An 18,201-nucleotide genomic window follows, 5' to 3' on the forward strand; every position below is an offset into this window, starting at 1 on the left:
CCCCCCCCGTACAACGAAAATAAAAGATTCTGATTCCGATTCTGACACACACACACACACACACACACACACACACACACACACACACACACACACACACACACGTGTATCAACATGATGTTCCGAATGTTTCGCTGTCTGTGGTTGTCCAGCTCTCCTTGTCTCTTCACTGTCATTGTCAGAACTCGGAGCAGTCTTCCTCTCCAGGTGATGTCTCTGAGTGATGATGATTGCTGTCTGTTCAACCAGCTTCATTTGTTGATATCTGAGAAGGACTGAAGACAGCAAAGTGTGCTGATTGGCCAACAACCCCTCACAGGTCAAAGGTCACTGCTCTGAGGCGGACCAGTTTACTGTAACAGTGGTGGCACCATCCACTGCTGGCGCTCTCTTCAGTGCTTCTTGTTTCTGCCCTTTGAGTGTGAGCTCCTAGAGCAGCTGGTCCGGCTCTCCCCTTTTCTTTTCTATTCCACTAATTTATTTTTTGATTTTCTATTTTTGTAATTCATCATCGATCTCGGCTCACGGTCGCTACACTCTTGACCTCCTGTGAGCCTTGAAGAGAGAGAAGCCACCTTTGTGTTGGAGAAGAGCAGCTTAGTCCAGGCAGCCAGCAGCCTGAGACCAGAGGGTAGCCAATCAACACGCTTCCCTTCTTCATCGAGCGAATCTCAGCGGGAGCCACGGTCGACGAGGTGGAGGCTTTGGAGGCCGTCCTCCCACCAGTTCGTTGGAGAGGCGTCGTACATCGATGGGAGAATCCAGCTGAGAACGTAAGCCGGTTACGTTGGTTTTCACCGATTCAGGCCTGGACTCCTGTCTCGCTGCCAAACTCCGCCTGACTCCGTAGAGCTGGTCAGCCTCCACTCAGTCCTCTTCATTTGGTTGGAGGTCAACATCGTTCATCCTACACACCTTTCCACCTGCCTCTTAGCCGTCTACTTGAAGCTCAGATAAATCCAGGCTAATTCATACCTGCTACTCAATATGGGCCTTAATTACTCTGCTGGAATTATCACTCTGTCTTAAGTGTTTTCTTAATTGTATTAAATCCTCTTTAATTTCCAAGAAGTCTTCCAACTCATTCATTCATGCAAGCCACTGATCCACAAGACCTCATTGATGAGCTTCAACCTGAGACTGATTGTTTCTCATTGGACGAGACACCCATTCAATGAGACTCATTGTCAGTCCATTGAAATCTACTGGTGTTCCTGGTGAGTTGATTTAACAACATGAGCTGACAGAATCTACGTTCAGGTAGGAACCACCACATCCAGGGGTCTGGACCTTTGAGCAGGCAGAGCCATCAAAGTAGCAGACTAAGCTAGCAGACATTAGCATTGAGAAGAAACTGATACCTGAGCCTACTTTTGGGTCTGGTCAGGTGATGACACAATAATATGACATCGTTGTCAGACTGACGCCTGCTCAACACTGACCAAACGCCGCCCTATTGCATTGTGGGAAATTTCTGCTTGGCTCGCGTCCATCAAAACACACAAAGAAATTTCTCCAGAATCAGTATGGATAGTGGATACAATTGAGTCCACACTGGTTTCGGGTGCAGGTGTGGAATTTCAGACACAGTCTGTGTTTGTGTTGTTCATTCAGTGATTTTTCTTACAATTCCAGATCAAAGCCCCACATTGCTAATGAACTCAAAATGATGCTAACGGTAATGTAGTGATAGTTGCTAATAAACTAAGTGATGCTGACACTCATGTGGTTAGAGTTTCAAGTAACCTAAAAATGATGCAGACAGTAATGTAATAAGAGTTGCTAATAACCTCAAAATAATGCGACTGTGATGTCGGAAGAATTGCTAATTATCTTAAAATGATGCTACAGTAATGTAGTGAAAGTTTCGAGTAACCTCAAAGTGATGCTGACAGTAATGTAGTGATAGTTGCTACGAACCTTAAAATAATGCAACAATAATGTAGTAAGAGTTGCTACGAACCTCAAAATATTGCGACAGTGATGTCGGAAGAATTGCTAATGAACTCAAAATGATGCTAACAGTAATGGAGTGAAACTTTCAAATAACCTCAAAGTGATGCTGACAGTCATGTAGTAAGAGTTGCTACGAACCTCAATATAATGCGACAGTAATGTAGTAAAAGTCGCTACGAACCTCAAAATATTGCGACAGTGATGTCGGAAGAATTGCTAATGAAATTAAAATGATGCTAACAGTAATGTAGTGATAGTTGCTACGAACCTCAATATAATGCGACAGTAATGTAGTAAAAGTCGCTACGAACCTCAAAATATTGCGACAGTGATGTCGGAAGAATTGCTAATTATCTCAAAAGGATGCGACAGTAATGTAGTAAGAATTGCTAATGAACTTAAAATGATGCTAACAGTAATGTAGTGATAGTTGCTCAGAAACTCAGTGATGCTTACAGTAATGTAGTAAGAGTTTCGAACAACCTCAAAGTGATGCTGACAGTCATTTAGTAAGAGTTGCTAATGAACTCAATTCAATGCTACAGTGATGTCGTGAGAATTGCTAATAAACTCAAAATGATGCTAACAGTAATGTAGTGATAGTTGCTAATAAACTCAAAGTGATGCTGACAGTGATGTAGTAAGAGTTTCTACGAACCTTTAAATAATGCAACAATAATGTAGTGATAGTTGCTACGAACCTCAAAATAATGTGACAGTGATGTCAGAAGAATTGCTAATGATCTAAAAATGATGCGACAGTGATTAAGTAAGAATTGCTAATGATCTCAAAATGATGCGACAGTGATGTAGTAAGAATTGCTAATGAACTAAAAATGATGCTAACAGTAATGGAGTGAAGCCTTCGAATAACCTCAAAGTGATGCTGACAGTCATGTAGTAAGTGTTGCTACGAACCTCAAAATAATGCGACAGTAATGTAGTAAAAGTTGCGACGAACCTCAAAATATTGCGACAGTGATGTCGGAAGAATTGCTAATGAACTCAAGATGATGCTAACAATAATGTAGTGATAGTTGCTAAGAATCTCAATATAATGCGACAGTAATGTAGTAAAAGTCGCTACAAACCTCAAAATATTGCGACAGTGATGTCGGAAGAATTGCTAATGAACTTAAAATGATGCTAACAGTAATGTAGTGATAGTTGCTAATCAACTCAGTGATGCTTACAGTCATGTAGTAAGTGTTTCGAATAACCTCAAAAGTGATGGTGACAGTCATGTAGGAAGAGTTGCTACGAACCTCAAAATAATGCGACAGTGATTTCAGAAAAATTGCTAAAGATCTCAAAATGATGCGAAAGTGATTTAGTAAGAATTGCTCATGAACTCAAAATGATGCTAACAGTAACGTAGTGATAGTTGCTAATCAAGTCAGTGATGCTTACAGTAATGTAGTAAGAGTTTCGAACAACCTCAAAGTGATGCTGACAGTCATGTAGGAAGAGTTGCTACGAACCTGAATATAATGCGACAGAAATGTAGTAAAAGTTGCTACGAACCTCAAAATATTGCGATAGTGATGTCGGAAGAATTGCTAATGATCTCAAAATGATGCGACAGTAATGTAGTAAGAATTGCTAATGAACTTAAAATGATGCTAACAGTAATGTAGTGATAGTTGCTAAGAAACTCATTGGTGCTTACAGTAATGTAGTAAGAGTTTCGAATAACCTCAAAGTGATGCTGACAGTCATTTAGTAAGAGTTGCTAATGAACTCAATTCAATGCTACAGTGATGTCGTGAGAATTGCTCATAAACTCAAAATGATGCTAACAGTAATGTAGTGATAGTTGCTAAAAAACTCAAAGTGATGCTGACAGTAATGTAGTAAGAGTTGCTACGAACCTCAAAATAATGCGACAGTGATGTCAGAAGAATTACTAATGATCTAAAAATGATGCAACAGTGATGTAGTAAGAATTGCTAATGTACCAAAAATGATGCTAACAGTAATGGAGTGAAAGTTTCGAATAACCTCAAAGTGATGCTGACAGTCATGTAGTAAGAGTTTCTACGAACCTTTAAATAATGCAACAGTCATGTAGTAAGAGTTGCTACGAACCTCAAAATATTGCGACAGTGATGTCGGAAGAACTGCTAATGAACTCAAGATGATGCTAACAATAATGTAGTGATAGTTGCTAAGAAACTCAGTGATGCTTCCAGTAATGTAGTAAGAGTTTCGAACAACCTCAAAGTGATGCTGAAAGTCATTTAGTAAGAGTTGCTAATGAACTCAATTCAATGCTACAGTGATGTCGTGAGAATTGCTCATGAACTCAAAATGATGCTAACAGTAATGTAGTGATAGTTGCTAATAAACTCAAAGTGATGCTGACAGTAATGTAGTCAGAGTTTCTACGAACCTTAAAATAATGCAACAATAATGTAGTAAGAGTTGCTACGAACCTCAAATTAATGTGACAGTGATGTCAGAAGAATTGCTAATGATCTCAAAATGATGCGACAGTGATGTAGTAAGAATTGCTAATGAACTCAAAATGATGCTAACAGTAATGGAGTGATAGTTGCTAATCAAGTCAGTGATGCTTACAGTAATGTAGTAAATGTTTCGAATAACCTCAAAAGTGATGGTGACAGTCATGTAGGAAAAGTTGCTACGAACCTCAATATAATGCGACAGTAATGTAGTAAACGTCGCTACGAACCTCAAAATATTGCGACAGTGATGTCGGAAGAATTGCTAATGAACTTAAAATGATGCTAACAGTAATGTAGTGATAGTTGCTAATCAACTCAGTGATGCTTACAGTCATGTAGTAAGTGTTTCGAATAACCTCAAAAGTGATGGTGACAGTCATGTAGGAAGAGTTGCTACGAACCTCAAAATAATGCGACAGTGTTGTCGGAAGAATTGCTCATGATCTCAAAATGATGCGACAGTGATTTAGTAAGAATTGTTAATGAACTCAAAATGATGCTAACAGTAATGGAGTGAATGTTTTGAATGACCTCAAAGTGATGCTGACAGTCATGTAGTAAGTGTTGCTACGAACCTCAAAATAATGCGACAGTAATGTAGTAAAAGTTGCTACGAACCTCAAAATATTGCGACAGTGATGTCGGAAGAATTGCTAATGAACTCAAGATGATGCTAACAATAATGTAGTGATAGTTGCTAAGAAACTCAGTGATGCTTACAGTAATGTAGTAAGTGTTTCGAATAACCTCAAAGTGATGCTGACAGTCATTTAGTAAGAGTTGCTAATGAACTCAATTCAATGCTACAGTGATGTCGTGAGAATTGCTCATGAACTCAAAATGATGCGACAGTAATGTAGTGATAGTTGCTAATCAAGTCAGTGATGCTTACAGTAATGTAGTAAGTGTTTCGAAAAACTTCAAAGTGATGCTGACAGTCATGTAGTAAGAGTTGCTAATGAACTCAATTGAATGCTACTGTGATGTTGTAAGAATTGCTAATGAACTCAAAATGATGCGACAGTAATGTAGTGATAGTTTCGAATAACCTCAAAGTGATGCTGACAGTCATGTAGTAAGAGTTGCTACGAACCTCAAAATAATGCGACGGCAATGTAGTAAAAGTTGCTACGAACCTCAAAATATTGCGACAGTGATGTCGGAAGAATTGCTAATGAACTCAAAATGATGCTAACAGTAATGTAGTGATAGTTGCTAATCAACTCAGTGATGCTTACAGTAATGTACTAAGTGTTTCGAACAACCTCAAAGTGATGCTGACAGTCATGCAGTAAGAGTTGCTACGAACCTCAAAATAATGCAACAGTGATGTCAGAAGAATTGCTAAAGATCTCAAAATGATGCGACAGTGATTTAGTAAGAATTGCTAATAAACTCAAAATGATGCTAACATTAATGGAGTGAAAGTTTCGAACAACTTCAAAGTGATGCTGAAAGACATGTAGTAATAGTTAATACGAACCTCAAAATATTGCGACAATGATGTCGTAAGAATTGCTAATGAACTCAAGATGATGCTAACAGTAATGTAGTGATAGTTGCTAATAAACTCAGTGATGCTTACAGTAATGTAGTAAGAGTTTCAAACAACCTCAAAGTGATGCTGACAGTCATGTAGTAAGAGTTGCGAATGAACTCAATTGAATGCTACTGTGATGTCGTAAGAATTGCTAATGAACTCAAAATGATGCTAACAGTAATGGAGTGAAAGTTTCGAATAACCTCAAAGTTATGCTGACAGTCATGTAGTAAGAGTTGCTACGAACCTCAAAATAATGCGACAGTAATGTAGTAAAAGTTGCTACGAACATCAAAATATTGCGACAGTGATGTAGTAAGAATTTCTAATGAACTCAAAATGATGCTAACAGTAATGGAGTGAAAGTTTCGAATAACCTCAAAGTGATGCTGACAGTCATGTAGTAAGAGTTGCTACGAACCTCAAAATAATGCAACGGTAATGTAGTAAAAGTTGCTACGAACCTCAAAATATTGCGACAGTGATGTCGGAAGAACTGCTAATGATCTCAAAATGATGCTAACAGTTATGGAGTGAACGTTTCGAATAACCTCAAAGTGATGCTGACAGTCATGTAGTAAGAGTTGCTACGAACCTCAAAATATTGCGACAGTGATGTTGGAAGAATTGCTAATGAACTCAAGATGATGCTAACAGTAATGTAGTGATAGTTGCTAAGAAACTCAGTGATGCTTACAGTAATGTAGAAAGAGTTTCGAACAACCTCAAAGTGATGCTGACAGTCATTTAGTAAGAGTTGCTAATGAACTCAATTTAATGCTACAGTGATGTCGTGAGAATTGCTCAACAACTCAAAATGATGCTAACAGTGATGTAGTGATAGTTGCTAATAAACTCAAAGTGATGCTGATAGTAATGTAGTAAGAGTTCCTACAAACCTTAAAATAATGCAACAGTAATGTAGTAAGAGTTGCTACGAACCTCAAAATATTGCAACAGTGATGTCGGAAGAATTGCTAATGATCTCAAAATGATGCGACAGTGATGTAGTAAGAATTGCTAATGAACTCAAAATGATGCTAACAGTAATGGAGTGAAACTTTCGAATAACCTCAAAGTGATGCTTACAGTCATGTAGTAAGTGTTGCTACGAACCTCAAAGTAATGCGACAGTAATGTAGTAAAAGTTGCTACGAACCTCAAAATATTAGGACAGTGATGTCGGAACAATTGCTAATGAACTCAAGATGATGCTAACAGTAATGTAGTGATAGTTGCTAAGAAACTCAGTGATGCTTAAAGTAATGTAGTAAGAGTTTCGAACAACCTCAAAGTGATGCTGACAGTCATGTAGTAAGAGTTGCTAATGAACTCAATTTAATGCTACAGTGATGTCGTGAGAATTGCTCAACAACTCAAAATGATGCAAACAGTAATGTAGCGATAGTTGCTAATAAACTCAAAGTGATGCTGACAGTAATGTAGTAAGAGTTGCTACGAACCTTAAAATAATGCAACAATAATGTAGTAAGAGTTGCTACGAACCTCAAAATATTGCGACAGTAATGTCGGAAGAATTGCTAATGAACTCAAAATGATGCTAACAGTAATGGAGTGAAACTTTCGAATAACCTCAAAGTGATGCTGACAGTCATGTAGTAAGAGTTGCTAATGAACTCAATTTAATGCTACAGTGATGTCGTGAGAATTGCTCAACAACTCAAAATGATGCAAACAGTAATGTAGCGATAGTTGCTAATAAACTCAAAGTGATGCTGACAGTAATGTAGTAAGAGTTGCTACGAACCTAAAAATAATGCGACAGTAATGTAGTAAAAGTTGCTACGAACCTCAAAATATTTCGACAGTGATGTCGGAAGAATTGCTAATGATCTCAAAATGATGCGACAGTGATGTAGAAAGAATTGCTAATGAACTCAAAATGATGCTAACAGTAATGGAGTGAAACTTTCGAATAACCTCAAAGTGATGCTGACAGTCTTGTACTAAGAGTTGCTACGAACCTCAAAATAATGCGACAGTGATGTCGGAAGAATTGCTAATGAACTTAAAATGATGCTAACAGTAAAGTAGTGATAATTGCTAATGAACTCAAAATGATGCTAACAGTAATGGAGTGAAAGTTTCGAATAACCTCAAAGTGATGCTGACGGTCATGTAGTAAGAGTTGCTACGAACCTTAAAATAATGCGACAGTAATGTAGAAAAAGTTGCTACGAACCTCAAAATATTGCGACAGTGATGTCACATGAATTGCTAAAGATCTCAAAATGATGCGACAGTGATTTAGTAAGAATTGCTAATGAACTCAAAATGATGCAAACAGTAATGTAGTGATAGCTGCTAATCAACTCAGTGATGCTTACAGTAATGTAGTAAGTGTTTCGAACAACCTCAAAGTGATGCTGAGAGTAATGTAGTAAGAGTTGCTACGAACCTCAAAATAATGCGACAGTGATGTCGGAAGAATTGCTAATGATCTCAAAATGATGCGACAGTGATGTAGTAAGAGTTGCTACGAACCTCAAAATAATGCGACAGTAATTTATTCAAAGTTGATACGAACCTCAAAATATTGCGACAGTGATGTCGGAAGAATGTCTAATGAACTCAAAATGATGCTAACAGTAATGTAGTGATAGTTGCTAATCAACTCAGTGATGCTTACAGTATGTAGTAAGTGTTTCGAACAACCTCAAAGTGATGCTGACAATCATGTAGTAAGAGTTGCTACGAACCTCAAAATAATGCAACAATAATGTAGTAAGAGTTGCTACGAACCTCAAAATAATGCGACAGTGATGTCAGAAGAATTGCTAAAGATCTCAAAATGATGCGACAGTGATTTAATAAGAATTGCTAATAAACTCAAAATGATCCTAACATTAATGGAGTGAACGTTTTGAACAACCTCAAAGTGATGCTGACAGTCATGTAGTAAGAGTTGCTACGAACCTCAAAATAATGCGACAGTGTAGTCAGAAGAATTGCTAATGATCTCAAAATGATGCGACAGTGATTTAGTAAGAATTGCTCATGAACTCAAAAGGGTGCTCACAGTAATGGAGTGAAAGTTTCGAATAACCTCAAAGTGATTCTGACAGTCATGTTGTAAGAGTTGCTACGAACCTCAAAATAATGCGACAGTGATGTCAGAAGAATTGCTAAAGATCTCAAAATGATGCGACAGTAATTTAGTAAGAATTGCTAATAAACTCAAAATGATGCTAACATTAATGGAGTGAAAGTTTCGAACAACTTCAAAGTGATGCTGAAAGACATGTAGTAAGAGTTAATACGAACCTCAAAATATTGCGACAGTGATGTCAGAATAATTGCTAATGGTCTCAAAATGATGCGACAGTGATGTCGTAAGAATTGCTAATGAACTCAAGATGATGCTAACAGTAATGTAGTGATAGTTGCTAAAAAACTCAAAGTGATGCTGACAGTAATGTAGTAAGAGTTGCTACGAACCTCAAAGTGATGCTGACAGTCATGTAGTAAGTGTTTCGAAAAACTTCAAAGTGATGCTGACAGTCATGTAGTAAGAGTTGCTAATGAACTCAAAATGATGCGAACAGTAATGGAGTGAAAGTTTCGAATAACCTCAAAGTGATGCTGACAGTCATGTAGTAAGAGTTGCTACGAACCTCAAAATAATGCGACGGCAATGTAGTAAAAGTTGCTACGAACCTCAAAATATTGCGACAGTGATGTCGGAAGAATTGCTAATGAACTCAAAATGATGCTAACAGTAATGTAGTGATAGTTGCTAATCAACTCAGTGATGCTTACAGTAATGTACTAAGTGTTTCGAACAACCTCAAAGTGATGCTGACAGTCATGCAGTAAGAGTTGCTACGAACCTCAAAATAATGCGACAGTGATGTCAGAAGAATTGCGAAAGATCTCAAAATGATGCGACAGTGATTTAGTAAGAATTGCTAATAAACTCAAAATGATGCTAACATTAATGGAGTGAAAGTTTCGAACAACTTCAAAGTGATGCTGAAAGACATGTAGTAATAGTTAATATGAACCTCAAAATATTGCGACAATGATGTCGTAAGAATTGCTAATGAACTCAAGATGATGCTAACAGTAATGTAGTGATAGTTGCTAATAAACTCAGTGATGCTTACAGTAATGTAGTAAGAGTTTCAAACAACCTCAAAGTGATGCTGACAGTCATGTAGTAAGAGTTGCTAATGAACTCAATTGAATGCTACTGTGATGTCGTAAGAATTGCTAATGAACTCAAAATGATGCTAACAGTAATGGAGTGAAAGTTTCGAATAACCTCAAAGTTATGCTGACAGTCATGTAGTAAGAGTTGCTACGAACCTCAAAATAATGCGACAGTAATGTAGTAAAAGTTGCTACGAACATCAAAATATTGCGACAGTGATGTAGTAAGAATTTCTAATGAACTCAAAATGATGCTAACAGTAATGGAGTGAAAGTTTCGAATAACCTCAAAGTGATGCTGACAGTCATGTAGTAAGAGTTGCTACGAACCTCAAAATAATGCAACGGTAATGTAGTAAAAGTTGCTACGAACCTCAAAATATTGCGACAGTGATGTCGGAAGAACTGCTAATGATCTCAAAATGATGCTAACAGTTATGGAGTGAACGTTTCGAATAACCTCAAAGTGATGCTGACAGTCATGTAGTAAGAGTTGCTACGAACCTCAAAATATTGCGACAGTGATGTCAGAAGAATTGCTAAAGATCTCAAAATGATGCGACAGTGATTTAGTAAGAATTGCTAATAAACTCAAAATGATGCTAACATTAATGGAGTGAAAGTTTCGAACAACTTCAAAGTGATGCTGAAAGACATGTAGTAATAGTTAATACGAACCTCAAAATATTGCGACAATGATGTCGTAAGAATTGCTAATGAACTCAAGATGATGCTAACAGTAATGTAGTGATAGTTGCTAATAAACTCAGTGATGCTTACAGTAATGTAGTAAGAGTTTCAAACAACCTCAAAGTGATGCTGACAGTCATGTAGTAAGAGTTGCTAATGAACTCAATTGAATGCTACTGTGATGTCGTAAGAATTGCTAATGAACTCAAAATGATGCTAACAGTAATGGAGTGAAAGTTTCGAATAACCTCAAAGTTATGCTGACAGTCATGTAGTAAGAGTTGCTACGAACCTCAAAATAATGCGACAGTAATGTAGTAAAAGTTGCTACGAACCTCAAAATATTGCGACAGTGATGTCGGAAGAACTGCTAATGATCTCAAAATGATGCTAACAGTTATGGAGTGAACGTTTCGAATAACCTCAAAGTGATGCTGACAGTCATGTAGTAAGAGTTGCTACGAACCTCAAAATATTGCGACAGTGATGTCAGAAGAATTGCTAAAGATCTCAAAATGATGCGACAGTGATTTAGTAAGAATTGCTAATAAACTCAAAATGATGCTAACATTAATGGAGTGAAAGTTTCGAACAACTTCAAAGTGATGCTGAAAGACATGTAGTAATAGTTAATACGAACCTCAAAATATTGCGACAATGATGTCGTAAGAATTGCTAATGAACTCAAGATGATGCTAACAGTAATGTAGTGATAGTTGCTAATAAACTCAGTGATGCTTACAGTAATGTAGTAAGAGTTTCAAACAACCTCAAAGTGATGCTGACAGTAATGTAGTAAGAGTTGCTAATGAACTCAATTGAATGCTACTGTGATGTCGTAAGAATTGCTAATGAACTCAAAATGATGCTAACAGTAATGGAGTGAAAGTTTCGAATAACCTCAAAGTTATGCTGACAGTCATGTAGTAAGAGTTGCTACGAACCTCAAAATAATGCGACAGTAATGTAGTAAAAGTTGCTACGAACATCAAAATATTGCGACAGTGATGTTGGAAGAATTGCTAATGAACTCAAGATGATGCTAACAGTAATGTAGTGATAGTTGCTAAGAAACTCAGTGATGCTTACAGTAATGTAGAAAGAGTTTCGAACAACCTCAAAGTGATGCTGACAGTCATTTAGTAAGAGTTGCTAATGAACTCAATTTAATGCTACAGTGATGTCGTGAGAATTGCTCAACAACTCAAAATGATGCTAACAGTGATGTAGTGATAGTTGCTCATAAACTCAAAGTGATGCTGATAGTAATGTAGTAAGAGTTCCTACAAACCTTAAAATAATGCAACAGTAATGTAGTAAGAGTTGCTACGAACCTCAAAATATTGCAACAGTGATGTCGGAAGAATTGCTAATGATCTCAAAATGATGCGACAGTGATGTAGTAAGAATTGCTAATGAACTCAAAATGATGCTAACAGTAATGGAGTGAAAGTTTCGAATAACCTCAAAGTGATGCTTACAGTCATGTAGTAAGTGTTGCTACGAACCTCAAAGTAATGCGACAGTAATGTAGTAAAAGTTGCTACGAACCTCAAAATATTAGGACAGTGATGTCGGAAGAATTGCTAATGAACTCAAGATGATGCTAACAGTAATGTAGTGATAGTTGCTAAGAAACTCAGTGATGCTTAAAGTAATGTAGTAAGAGTTTCGAACAACCTCAAAGTGATGCTGACAGTCATGTAGTAAGAGTTGCTAATGAACTCAATTTAATGCTACAGTGATGTCGTGAGAATTGCTCAACAACTCAAAATGATGCAAACAGTAATGTAGCGATAGTTGCTAATAAACTCAAAGTGATGCTGACAGTAATGTAGTAAGAGTTGCTACGAACCTAAAAATAATGCGACAGTAATGTAGTAAAAGTTGCTACGAACCTCAAAATATTTCGACAGTGATGTCGGAAGAATTGCTAATGATCTCAAAATGATGCGACAGTGATGTAGAAAGAATTGCTAATGAACTCAAAATGATGCTAACAGTAATGGAGTGAAACTTTCGAATAACCTCAAAGTGATGCTGACAGTCTTGTACTAAGAGTTGCTACGAACCTCAAAATAATGCGACAGTGATGTCGGAAGAATTGCTAATGAACTTAAAATGATGCTAACAGTAAAGTAGTGATAATTGCGAATGAACTCAAAATGATGCTAACAGTAATGGAGTGAAAGTTTCGAATAACCTCAAAGTGATGCTGACGGTCATGTAGTAAGAGTTGCTACGAACCTCAAAATAATGTGACAGTAATGTAGAAAAAGTTGCTACGAACCTCAAAATATTGCGACAGTGATGTCACATGAATTGCTAAAGATCTCAAAATGATGCGACAGTGATTTAGTAAGAATTGCTAATGAACTCAAAATGATGCAAACAGTAATGTAGTGATAGCTGCTAATCAACTCAGTGATGCTTACAGTAATGTAGTAAGTGTTTCGAACAACCTCAAAGTGATGCTGACAGTAATGTAGTAAGAGTTGCTACGAACCTCAAAATAATGCGACAGTGATGTCGGAAGAATTGCTAATGATCTCAAAATGATGCGACAGTGATGTAGTAAGAGTTGCTACGAACCTCAAAATAATGCGACAGTAATTTAGTAAAAGTTGATACGAACCTCAAAATATTGCGACAGTGATGTCGGAAGAATGTCTAATGAACTCAAAATGATGCTAACAGTAATGGTGTGATAGTTGCTAATCAACTCAGTGATGCTTACAGTATGTAGTAAGTGTTTCGAACAACCTCAAAGTGATGCTGACAATCATGTAGTAAGAGTTGCTACGAACCTCAAAATAATGCAACAATAATGTAGTAAGAGTTGCTACGAACCTCAAAATAATGCGACAGTGATGTCAGAAGAATTGCTAAAGATCTCAAAATGATGCGACAGTGATTTAGTAAGAATTGCTAATAAACTCAAAATGATGCTAACATTAATGGAGTGAACGTTTTGAACAACCTCAAAGTGATGCTGACAGTCATGTAGTAAGAGTTGCTACGAACCTCAAAATAATGCGACAGTGAAGTCAGAAGAATTGCTAAAGATCTCAAAATGATGCTACAGTGATTTAGTAAGAATTGCTAATGAACTCAAATTGATGCTAACATGAATGGAGTGAAAGTTGCTAATAAACTCAAAGTTATGCTGACAGTGATGTAGTAAGAATTGCTAATGATCTCAAAATGATGCGACAGTGATTTAGTAAGAATTGCTGATGAACTCAAAAGGGTGCTCACAGTAATGGAGTGAAAGTTTCGAATAACCTCAAAGTGATGCTGACGGTCATGTAGTAAGAGTTGCTACGAACCTCAAAATAATGCGACAGTAATGTAGAAAAAGTTGCTACGAACCTCAAAATACTGCGACAGTGATGTCAGATGAATTGCTAAAGATCTCAAATGATGCGACAGTGATTTAGTAAGAATTGCTAATCAACTCAAAATGATGCCAACAGTAATGGAGTGAACGTTTAGAACAACCTCAAAGTGATGCTGACAGTCATGTGGTTTGAGTTGCGAGTAAAAAAAAATGATGCTGACAGTGATGTCGTAAGAATTGCTATTGAACTCAAAACGATGCTCACAGTAATGTAGTAAGAGTTTCGAACAACCTCAAACTGATGCTGACAGTCATGTAGTAAGAGTTGCTACGAACCTCAAAATAATGCGACAGTGATGTCAGAAGAATTGCTAAAGATCTCAAAATGATGCTACAGTGATTTAGTAAGAATTGCTAATGAACTCAAATTGATGCTAACATGAATGGAGTGAAAGTTGCTAATAAACTCAAAGTTATGCTGACAGTAATGTAGTAAGAGTTGCTACGAACCTTTAAATAATGCAACAGTAATGTAGTAAGAGTTGCTACGAACATCAAAATAATGCGACAGTGATGTCAGAAGAATTGCTAAAGATCTCAAAATGATGCGACAGTGATTTAGTAAGAATTGCTAATGAACTCAAAATGATGCTAACATTAATGGAGTGAAAGTTTCGAACAACTTCAAAGTGATGCTGACGGTCATGTAGTAAGAGTTGCTACGAACCTCAAAATAATGCGACAGTAATGTAGAAAAAGTTGCTACGAACCTCAAAATATTGCGACAGTGATGTCAGATGAATTGCTAAAGATCTCAAATGATGCGACAGTGATTTAGTAAGAATTGCTAATCAACTCAAAATGATGCTAACAGTAATGGAGTGAACGTTTAGAACAACCTCAAAGTGATGCTGACAGTAATGTAGTAAGAGTTGCTACGAAACTCAAAATAATGCGGCAGTGATGTCAGGAGAATTGCTGAAGATCTCAAAATGATGCGACTGTGATTTAGTAAGAATTGCTAATTAACTCAAAGTGATGCTAACAGTAATGGAGTGAAAGTTTCGAATAACCTCAAAGTGATGCTGACAGTCATGTGGTTTGAGTTGCGAGTAAAAAAAAATGATGCTGACAGTGATGTCGTAAGAATTGCTATTGAACTCAAAACGATGCTAACAGTAATGTAGTGATAGTTGCTAATCAACTCAGTGATGCTGACAGTAATGTACTAAGTGTTTCCAACAACCTCAAAGTGATGCTGACAGTCATGCAGGAAGAGTTGCTACGAACCTCAAAATAATGCGACAGTGATGTCAGAAGAATTGCTAAAGATCTCAAAATGATGCGACAGTGATTTAGTAAGAATTGCTAATAAACTCAAAATGATGCTAACATTAATGGAGTGAAAGTTTCGAACAACTTCAAAGTGATGCTGAAAGACATGTAGTAATAGTTAATACGAACCTCAAAATATTGCGACAGTGATGTCAGAATAATTGCTAATGGTCTCAAAATGATGCGACAGTGATGTCGTATGATTTGCTAATGAACTCAAGATGATGCTAACAGTAATGTAGTGATAGTTGCAAATAAGCTCAGTGATGCTTACAGTAATGTAGTAAGAGTTTCAAACAACCTCAAAGTGATGCTGACATTCATGGAGTAAGTGTTTCGAACAACTTCAAAGTGATGCTGACAGTTGCTACGAACCTCAAAATAATGCGACAGTAATGTAGTAAAAGTTGCTACGAACCTCAAAATATTGCGACAGTGATGTCGGAAGAATTGCTAATGAACTCAAAATGATGCGAACCGTCGTGCAGTGACAGTTGCTAATCAACTCAGTGATGCTTACAGTAATGTACTTAGTGTTTCGAACAACCTCGAAGTGATGCTGACAGTCATGCAGTAAGAGTTGCTACGAACCTCAAAATAATGCGACAGTGATGTCAGAAGAATTGCTAATGATCTCAAAGTGATGCTGAAAGTAATGTAGTAAGAGTTGCTACGAACCTAAAAATAATGCGACAGTGATGTCGGAAGAATTGCTAATGATCTCAAAATGATGCGACAGTGATTTAGTAAGAATTGCTAATGATCTCAAATTGATGCTAACAGTAATGGAGTGAACGTTTCGAAAAACCTCAAAGTGATGCTGACAGTGATGTAGTAAGAGTTGCTACGAACCTCAAAATAATGCGACAGTGTTGTCGGAAGAATTGCTAATGATCTCAAAATGATGCGACAGTGATGTAGGAAGAATTGCTAATGAACTCAAAATGATGCGAACACTAATGGAGTGAAAGTTTCGAATAACCTCAAAGTGATGCTAACAGTCATGTAGTAAGTGCAACAACGTACCTCAAAATAATGCGACAGTAATTTAGTAAAAGTTGATACGAACCTCAAAATATTGCGACAGTGATGTCGGAAGAATTTCTAATGAACTCAAGATAATGCTTACAGTAATGTAGTGATAGTTGCTAATCAACTCACTGATGCTTACAGTAACAAGTAAGTGTTTCGAACAACCTCAAAGTGATGCTGACAGTCATGTAGTAAGAGTTGCTACGAACCTTAAAATAATGCAACAATAATGTAGTAAGAGTTGCTACGATCCTCAAAATGATGCTACAGTGATGTTATGACAGTTGCTACTAACCTAAGAAATTATACTGACAGTGTTGTGGTTAGAGTTGATAGTAATTTCAAAATCATGCTAAAGTGATGTCATGAGAGTTTCTTCTAACCGAAGAAATGATGCTACAGTGATGTAGGCAGAGTTGCTACAAACCTAAGAAATTATGCTACAGACATGTGCTGAGAGTTGATAGTAATTTCAAAATCATGCTAAAGTGATGTAATGAGAGTTGCTACTTACCTGAGAAATGATGCGACAGTGATGTGGTGAGAGTTGCTACGAACCTCAAAATGATGCTACAGTGATGTAATGAGAGTTGCTACTTCCCTAAGAAATTATGCTACAGTGATGTGGTGAGAGTTGCTACGAACCTCAAAATGATGCTACAGTGATGTAGTGAGAGTTGCTACTAATGTCAAAATGATGCTACAGTGATGTAATGAGAGTTGCGACGAACCTCAAAATGATGCTTACAGTGATGTAGTGAAACTGCGACTAACCTCAAAATAATGCTTGCAGTGATGTCGTGAGAGTTGCTACGAACTTCAAAACGATGCGAACGTGATGTAATGAGAGTGTCTATTAACCTAAGAAATGATGCGACAGTGATGTGGTGAGAGTTTCTACGAACCTCAAAATGATGCTACAGTGATGTGGTGAGAGTTGCTACTAATCTCAAAATGATGCTAAAGTGATGTAATGAGAGTTGCTACTAATTTCAAAATGATGCAAAAGTGATGTAATGAGAGTTGCTACGAACCTCAAAATGATGCTACAGTGATGTAGTGAGAGTTGCTACTAATCTCAAAATGATGCAAAAGTTATGGAATGACAGTTGCTACTAATTTAAAAATGATGCTGAAGTGATGTAATGAGAGTTGCTACGAACCTCAAAATGATGCTACAGTGATGAAGTAAGAGTTGACACTATCCTTAAAATGATGCTTACAGTAATGTAGTGAGAGGTTCTTCTAAACTGAAAATAAAGCTACAGTGATGTAGTGAGAGTTTCTTCTCACATAACAAATGATAATCAAGTGATGTAATGAGAGATGCTACGAACCTAAGAAATGATGCTGCAGTGATGTAGTGAGAGTTGCTACTAATGTCAAAATGATGGTGACAGTGATGTAATGAGAGTTGCTACTCACCTACGAAATGATGCTATATTAATGTAGTGGGAGTTGCTACGAATCTCAAAATGATGCTAAAGTGATGTAAAGAACCTAGTAAATGATGCTGACAGTGATATAATGAGAGTTGTTACGAACCTCAAAATGATGCGAACGTGATGTAATGAGAGTTGCTATTAACCTAAGAAATGATGCGACAGTGATGTAGTGAGATTCGCTACGAATCTCAAAATGATGCTAAAGTGATGTAATGAGAGTCA

This window comes from Aulostomus chinensis, chromosome 1, assembly GCF_037954235.1.
Source record: "Aulostomus chinensis isolate RoL2024-O1b breed Wild chromosome 1, RoL_Achi_v1.0, whole genome shotgun sequence".
Taxonomy (NCBI): domain Eukaryota; kingdom Metazoa; phylum Chordata; class Actinopteri; order Syngnathiformes; family Aulostomidae; genus Aulostomus; species Aulostomus chinensis.